The following is an 8,380-nucleotide window of genomic DNA, read 5'->3' as shown; positions in this document are numbered from 1 at the left end:
AACACTATGAAGACCATTTTGAGTTTAATTGTTACCACATTTGCAAGATTGCTACTTAAAACTTTGACTTGCTATTTAACCCTACAAAGCTACAATGAACATCTTTCACTTCTTCACTTCCTTAACTCATGGTTAATCTTAAATGCCTATGACAATGCGATAACCTTTGATCTTTAACTGTCATGTTCTTTTTTTTGAATAGTCATGACTTGAAAAGTCTTAACTATGTTGCCATTTTTTTCTTCCTTCTATCATCTTACTCATTTGATCTATCTTTGTTTGCACCCTCACAACTTAAACTTTAAGTCATCTACTAACTCTTGCAATGATGTGATGAAGAAAATTCACTCCTTCATGACCTAAATATGAAGTAAGTCTTCACTCCTTGCGATGATGTGATTGTTCAAACCTTGACTATTGTTGTTAGCTCTCGCTACTTCACAACTTAAAATTTTTCAAACGAAAACCAAGTTTCAATCATGAGATCTTTCAAAATTTGGACATAGACATTTATTTGTAATTTAGACTATCAATCTAAGATCAACACTGGTCTTCACCACCGTTGACCATTTTCTTTAATAGTTTTTCATTCTTTAGTGCCCACTCTACATCGAGATCAATTTATCTTGATTCTAGCTTGTTCTTTGTGTTTTGTACCATGTTCTTTAACCATGGTCCTTGTATTCTTCACTATCATTTTCCTAGATATGCCTATAATATGTTCATTCTACTTGTATCATGTCATCAATGGAATACACATGATTATAGAGTTAGGATTTCTTATGAATAGAATTGTTTCTCTCTCTCTCTCATCTAGGGAATGCATTAACTTACCCTTCCCATCCTAATCACCTAGCACAATTAAAAATTTACATTTCTATTATTTTTCCACCTAGGCCACTCAAAGGGAAAGATGAGAAAGGAAACCCTAATGGAAACCTATAGCAAGGAATGACAAGAAAAATTGATTTTTTAATTCATGTTGATGTTCAAATTTTGATAGTGAAAGTAGAGATAGATCATTTATGTTAATCTTGGCTGAGGAAGAGAGTAAAAGATCAAGGAACTTTGGAATTCATGCTGAGTGATGCTAGTGTTGACCAAGTGATAGTATTGATGCTGAACTAGAAGTTCTATAGTGATTGAGCAACTCATTGTTGACCAACTATAAAAACTTAGTAATGGCCAAGTGATAGTATATTGAATACATATGAGAAATCATTATTTCCAATTGACATAGTTGATTTATTAGGATATGGAAAGCATATTGAAGATAAGATTAATGAGTTGGATAATTTAATTCAAGGAAAGGATTAGGTAAGATACCTAATGAATGAATTTGATGAGATGTTTCTACAAAAGAGATAGATATGAACAGATACAATGAATATATTGGATCAGATCATAAACTCTAAGATGTATGGTGATCATAGAAACTGGCAAAGGACCAGAAGTACTTATTTAAGGAGGTACAAAGATGAAATTTAGTATGATAAAAAATGAGATATACAAAGAAAAGAATACAAAAGATAAGTTGTGTGTGTTTCTAGTGAAATGGAGAAAGGTTGTTGATGTTATTAAGTGAATTTGAGTAGAACACTTAAGTTTTTTGTGAAGAGAAGGATGATTCTTTGAATGTTTGCCAAGAAAATCAAGCATAGATGTACAAGGAAATCTTATCAGTGAATCAACACATGAACTAAACTACAAAGTGAGTACTAATCTTACAAGTCAAACCCTACAATTTTCTTTCTAATCATTGTAAATAGTTTTTATTGAAATCCTTTTAATCAAAGGTTGATCTAACAGTCATTGAAGGACTTAACCATCTATGTAATTCCATTAGCAAGGTAACATTCTAATGGAATGCTCTAAATTCCTCTGATAAGGCACTCCTAACAGGGTGATTAAATACTCTAACCACATGACATTTAAAAATATTTATTGTAAACTTTAACAAGGTTGGCTCCTAATAGGGCTCACTTCAAAAGAGTGGAAAAGTAATGATATGTGCTAGTGGTTTTTCCCAAATTGGGTTTCCATGTTAAATCCTAGTGTCAAATATGTGTTGAATGATTTATGGTGTTTTATATTTCAAATGTTTACATTTAGCAAGTCTGTTATATTAGGACAGTGAACTACTAGTAATGTTGTTTATCAGTTTATAGTAGAGACCCAGTTACAACATGATAATGTTGAACATAATATGTTAAAGTGTTTGAATGTTGTTTATAAGTTTATAGTAGAGACCAAGTTACAACATGATAATCTTGAACATAATATGCTTAATTATTTGATTGTTCAAATGGCACTTGTGGACCTTGAGTAACCGATTCAACCCACCACCCTTCATTTATTCTAAATAATTTAATAATTTATCACAATTTCTGAATCACGTTAAATTTACTTCTTCCTCAAGCTTCATCTCAAGACTATTTACCATGTTTCTAAGGGTGAAAATATCATTATTGACCCAACTATCCATAACAAGAGAAATATATATTAGCTCTATGAAGGATTTCCAAGGAACAAGGATAGTTATCAATACAACTATGATCAAGAACAAAAAAGACCAAAAAGACACACAACTCTAGACCTAGTCTAGTTTGTCATTGTCGTGGAAAGAAAAGTGTGAGTTGGATAATAGAAAAGATATTATCCATAAGAGGATCTAAACCAAAAATTTCTAGTACAAGGGATGGAAATGCAATGAATGATCTAGACAATGGAATAATAGCCTAGAAACTTTTTTCCTATCACAAGAGTAGTGAAGAACTATGTATTATAAAATAATGCATCAATAAAGACACATAATAATAGAAAATCATGCACATGAGTTGTTAGAAAGAGTAAAATCAATGAATAAAATAAAAATGATGTATTAATATTTCCATAGTAATAGTAGAGAAAGGTTTATAGTGATAATCATTGCAAAGAAGTGATCAAGCTCATTAATAAAAGTAAAAATTCATTGATAAATTTAAAAAGTTAATGTCCTAATTCCATGCTTCAATAATGGAACATAAACTAATGGTAATATGCTACTAAGCAAATGACATTTGTGTCTTGTTATGATAATAGAGATTATAATCTTTACTTTCATAAATGAAGTAGAGGTATAACACACTAATGTTTGTCTTGAAGAGGTGAAAACTAAAATAATAAGTAAGTATATTGTTTGAGAGTCTATTAGGTAACCACAACAATTTTTACAATGGGTCCATGTTTTCCATTACGGAAGTAAATGAATAGATATTTGATCTTATTTTTACACATGATGTATCTATGTGAGACCATTATTAGTATTAGAACTATAATTTCCATACATAAATGAGATTAACTTGGTTCAAAGTCCTATTCAAATTCCTTACATGAGATTAAAAATAATTTGTTTTTTTGTTTTTTGTAGTTTTCTACATGAGCTAAATATGATTTTAAAATATGATTATAGCTCTATACTACAAATCAAACATTCTTTTTAATTTACCAAATTTATTGATATCTCCTCTTGGGTAAGTTACTAGCATCAAGTTGCACATCTATTTAAGAACAAAATATACGTTTGAATGCATTTTCAAGTCAATAAGAAAAATAAATTGTACTTTGATTATATATATATATATATATATATATATATATATATATATATATATATATATATAAAATAATACATTGATTCTTATATTGAAATTCATATTTTTAAAGCAATTAATGAATGGGAACAAAATTGTAAAATATTCTCTCCATAGAAAATATGTACTTTATCTTATTTCAAATTAACTAACATACATGATTAAAAGTGCATTTTGTGATATCCATAGAAACTTTGCATTTTTATAACATTCTAAAATAATGAATAAATATGATCAATTATTCATTATATTCATACACAAAATAATTACATTTGTATATAATTTCAAATATTTAATAAAATATAGTCAGAGTTGTATGGCTGTGTAAACATTTGACACTCTATTAAATGTACTTTAAAAATAGAATGAAATGTACACTCTCATCTCCACAGACAATTTATCCTCGAGCCTATCATCAATATCCAAGTTCCCCAAATATGAAGTCGAAATAATTTTCATCGATGAAAACTTTGACGCGCAAAATTTTAAGTTAAGAATACGATAAATCTTTGAATCTTTTGCCGCCTTGGCGACCGAGATAACGATATTTCAGCCATTATTTTCAGACTATACTTTTGCAAGATATTGTGCTGCACGAGGTAAACGCGCGTACGGCAATTCACTTCAATTGCTTTGACCAACAAATTCTCGATTTTAATTTCCCAATTTTAATTTGACAAAGTAATCGAGACCAGATCAACGGAATGCCAAGTCTGTTCAAATTCTTCCATCTTCCTTATCCCATGTTACGCTCTCTATTTATATCCACTGCGTTGGAACTTTTATAAGGAAGGAAATTTGCGAATCAGAACATCAAAAAAAGATCTCAGTATTAACTAGAAGACAGAGGATCTTATTTATTCTTTTCTCAAGAGCTCCAAATGACAAAACTAATGAAACTAATGGAGATGTTGAAGACAAAACAAACCATGAATTGAAGGTCTCTGATATGTGGCGAGATATCCAGGGGGCAAATAACTGGAATGGTATGCTGAATCCCATTAACCCCTTTCTCAAAGCAGAGATACTCAGATATGGTGATTTTGCACAGCAGTGCTACGATTCATTTGACAACACCCCATCTTCCACATATTATGGGAATTGTACGCGCAGCAAAAGCAATCTCGGCCAGCGACTGGAACTGCTAAAGTGTGGGCGTGGATATGAAGTCACCAAATACATATACGCCAATACGAGTCTTTTGGACTCCATTTTTGGCGAGGAATCAAAGGAAGGGGTTGCCTGGATGGGTTATATTGCGGTTTGCAGTGACCCAGTTGAGATAAAGAGACTGGGAAGACGTGACATCGTTGTTGCATGGAGAGGCACCCAAACTGCCTTCGAGTGGATGCAAAATCTGAGAGACATATTGGTTCCCGTTCTGACATCAAAGGCGACAACATGTTCCAACATCCAAACCATCTCAAATCCAGATGTGAGGATTGAGAAGGGGTTTCTCAGCTGCTATACTTCCACCGATGAAGATGTGAAAAATCAAACTATTGCAGTCACTGATTATTAATCTCCTATCATAAATGATTATTAAACTGATGAAAACAAATTCCTAGCTAATATTGAAAAATAACACAACTGCAACTTCACTTAAAATATGGAAAGAAATGGGCAACAGAATCAACACAATATTTTCGGACAAATTGTCCCTGGAAAAACCCCTAAGGGAAAACCAGTTCTACAGATGAGAAATTATATTAAACTTTAGCAAATCAAGAGATAGAAAATTCCTTGCCTCACACTGGCAGAACTCCGACAACCTCCTAATTTCTCCCGCTGATATTTCTCACTGCTATCCCTGCGCTAACACTGCGCCCTTGCTAACACTACAAACTGCTTCTCCAAAACGCTTCACATCCAAATGACCCAATGACCCCTTTCTATACTACTCCTGTTGGTAAACCAACGACCGAGATTAAATCTAACCAACGGCTGAGATTAAGACAACTCGACAGCCAATAATAGAATTGGTTGCAAAGTGTCCAAAAGGAATCACTAAAATTAGTAAATAATAACCATTTACTAATTTTTGGCAAGTGGACAAACAGCTGTTCAAACCAACCATAAATACAACCGCTATTCATAGATAAGGACGAACAGCTGTCCAAGCTACCCATAAATAGTGCTGCTATTTTCGGGTCAGAAATAACAGCTGTCCAACTAACAATAATTAATATTCCCTCTTAGCGAGGAAGCTGTTCTGCATGACACCCATCTTATCTCTGAAGAAGATAAATTTGGCCTTTCCCAAAGCCTTCGTTAGAATGTCTTCTACCTACTCATCTGTAGGTATGTATGTAGTCGAACAACTTTCTTCAATCTGCACACGTGGGTCTCTTTGTTGTGTGCTACAAAGCCTTCTGGTTGTTCTATGTATACCTCCTCCTTCAACTCACCATTGAGGAATGCTATCTTGACATCCATTTGATGGATCTGCTATCCCATCTGTGCTGCAAGTGAGATTACAGCTCGTATAGAAGTATACCTGGCAACTGGAGCAAATGTCTCCTCATAGTCTATTCCCTCCTTCTGAGAGAACCCCTTTGCCACAAACCTAGCCTTGTATTTCTCGATGCTACCATCTGCACCGTGCTTTATCTTATAGATCCAGCGTGATCCAACTACAGCCCTATCTGTTGGTCTAGGTACTACCTCCCACACATCATTCTGCATTATTGAAGAATATTCCTCAACCATAGCATCTCGCCATACCTAATGTTCTGCAGCTTCCTGATAGCTAGAAGGCTCACTATCTACCAACTGACTAACTAATGCCACATAGTCATTGAACTTGGCTGGTTGTCTTCGCTATCTAGTACTCTTCCTAGGAGCTCCCACAAACTCCTGAGTATCCCTTTGTGTATCTGGAACCACATGGTTCCTGCTACCAACTGTAGAGGATGAAATGTCAACCTCTAAGTCTTCCAGATGCATTTCCTGTTGCACCTGTTGCTCCATACTCTGTGAATCTTCACTAACTGAGTCTACACTCGTACTGGTAACTGTACTTGAGCTTTGATGCCCTTGACTTGGTCTTGGAGCTTCTGTTCGCTGCTCACTCTGATCATCTGCTGGCAAATCTCTGGATCTCTTGAATGCCTTGTCCTCCATGAACTTGACATCCCGTCTGACAATAACTCTTTTAGTCCCCGGAATGAAAATCCTGCATGCCTTTGAGGTCTCACTGTACCCAACAAAGTACCCCCTCTCTGCAGTCTGATCTAACTTTGTACATGTATCTCCAGGAATATGACAATATCCCAAACTCTCGAATATCCTGAAGTGACTAACATCTGGCTTCTTCCCTGTGAAAGCCTCCTCTGGTGTCATCTTCCCTAGCACCTTGTGTGGAACTCTATTCTGAATGTAGACTGTTGTATTACACGCCTCTGCCCATAAGTAATGGGGCATGTCCTGGTCATGTAGCATAGCTCTTGCTGCCTTCGATATAGAATGGTTCTTCCTCTCAACAACTCCATTCTACTGTGGATTGTAAGGAACACTCCATTCTTCCTTGATTCCTTCTCTGGTGCAGAACTCCTGAAAGACATTTCCTTTGTACTCGCCTCCATTGTCTGACCGAAGAACCTTTATCTTCTTTCCTGTCGAGTTCTCCACAAGAGCCTTGAACTCTTGGAATCGACTGAAAACCTCATCTTTAGTCTTCAAGAAGTATATCCAGGTCTTTCTAGAGAAGTCATCAATAAAAGTAACATAGTACTCATATCCTCTGAGAGATTTCATTGACATTGGTCCACAAACATCTGAATGTACTAGATCAAGAACACCCTTAGATCTAGTGCCACTCCTTGGAAAAGATTCTTTCGCAAACTTCCCCAACACACATCCCTTACATACATCGTAGTGCTCTGTGCTCACCTCTGGAACACCTGTCACGGTCTCACGAAGCAATCTAAGTGCTCCATGATGAATATGGCCCAACCTCCTATGCCATAGCTCTCCAAGATCTCTAGGATTATTGTTGCTCATAAGTGCCTTAGGAGAATCAAACTGCAATCTATAAAGGCGACCCTAGTCCATGGTAACCAAAGGAATGCTAAGGAGAAAAGGCTTCCTCCAACCCAAAAAGGGAAAAAAGGAGTGGTCTTCATCCTTTATGTCATTAGAATCACCAGAAGTAGATTTATTAATTCCCTTCCTCTACATCTCCTCCCACAAACACTAGATAGACCATAATGCTTCATGTAGACCTTTTGCATTTTGATGGTATTGTTGAGACATATTTTGAAGTTATCATTCTTACTTAAACATCTCGTGTTTTGTACATAGAATACTTACATTTTAAATTAATTAATAAATATAATCAAAATTGTATGGTTTCATAAACAATTGACATATGTTATTAAATGTATTAAAAATGGAAGGAAATATAATATCCCATGTGCATAGAGACAACTCATTGTGAAGCTTATCATTAGTTTTGAATTTATATTGAATAAAATGAATGCATAAATTATATAGAAAAGACAAATAAATTGTTCATGATGTCTATGTAAGAACAAAATACATGTTGAACATATTTTTAATACAGAAAGAAAAAATAGATGTATTATGATTACAAATTAATTGATACATGTGATCAATGATACATTTTTCTTTCCACAAAAAAATCACATTTATATATATTTTAAAAGCAATTAATAAAAATAGTCAAAATTGAACAATGTTCCTTCATTAAAAATTTATATTTTATATGGTTTCAAATTAATTAATAT

General features: G+C 34.2%; 1 pseudogene; it reads left to right on the top strand.

Moving 5' to 3' along the window:
* Positions 1-4,581: 4,581 nt before the first annotated feature.
* On the top strand, positions 4,582-5,204 carry LOC149537592 (phospholipase A1-Igamma3, chloroplastic pseudogene; annotated as a pseudogene).
* The last annotated feature ends 3,176 nt before the right edge of the window (positions 5,205-8,380 follow it).

This window comes from Cupressus sempervirens, chromosome 9, assembly GCF_028749045.1.
Source record: "Cupressus sempervirens isolate cs-2001-9-10 chromosome 9, ASM2874904v1, whole genome shotgun sequence".
NCBI lineage: Eukaryota > Viridiplantae > Streptophyta > Pinopsida > Cupressales > Cupressaceae > Cupressus > Cupressus sempervirens.
Note: the sequence above shows the minus strand (reverse complement) of the source record. Positions and strands in the feature narration are given on the sequence as shown.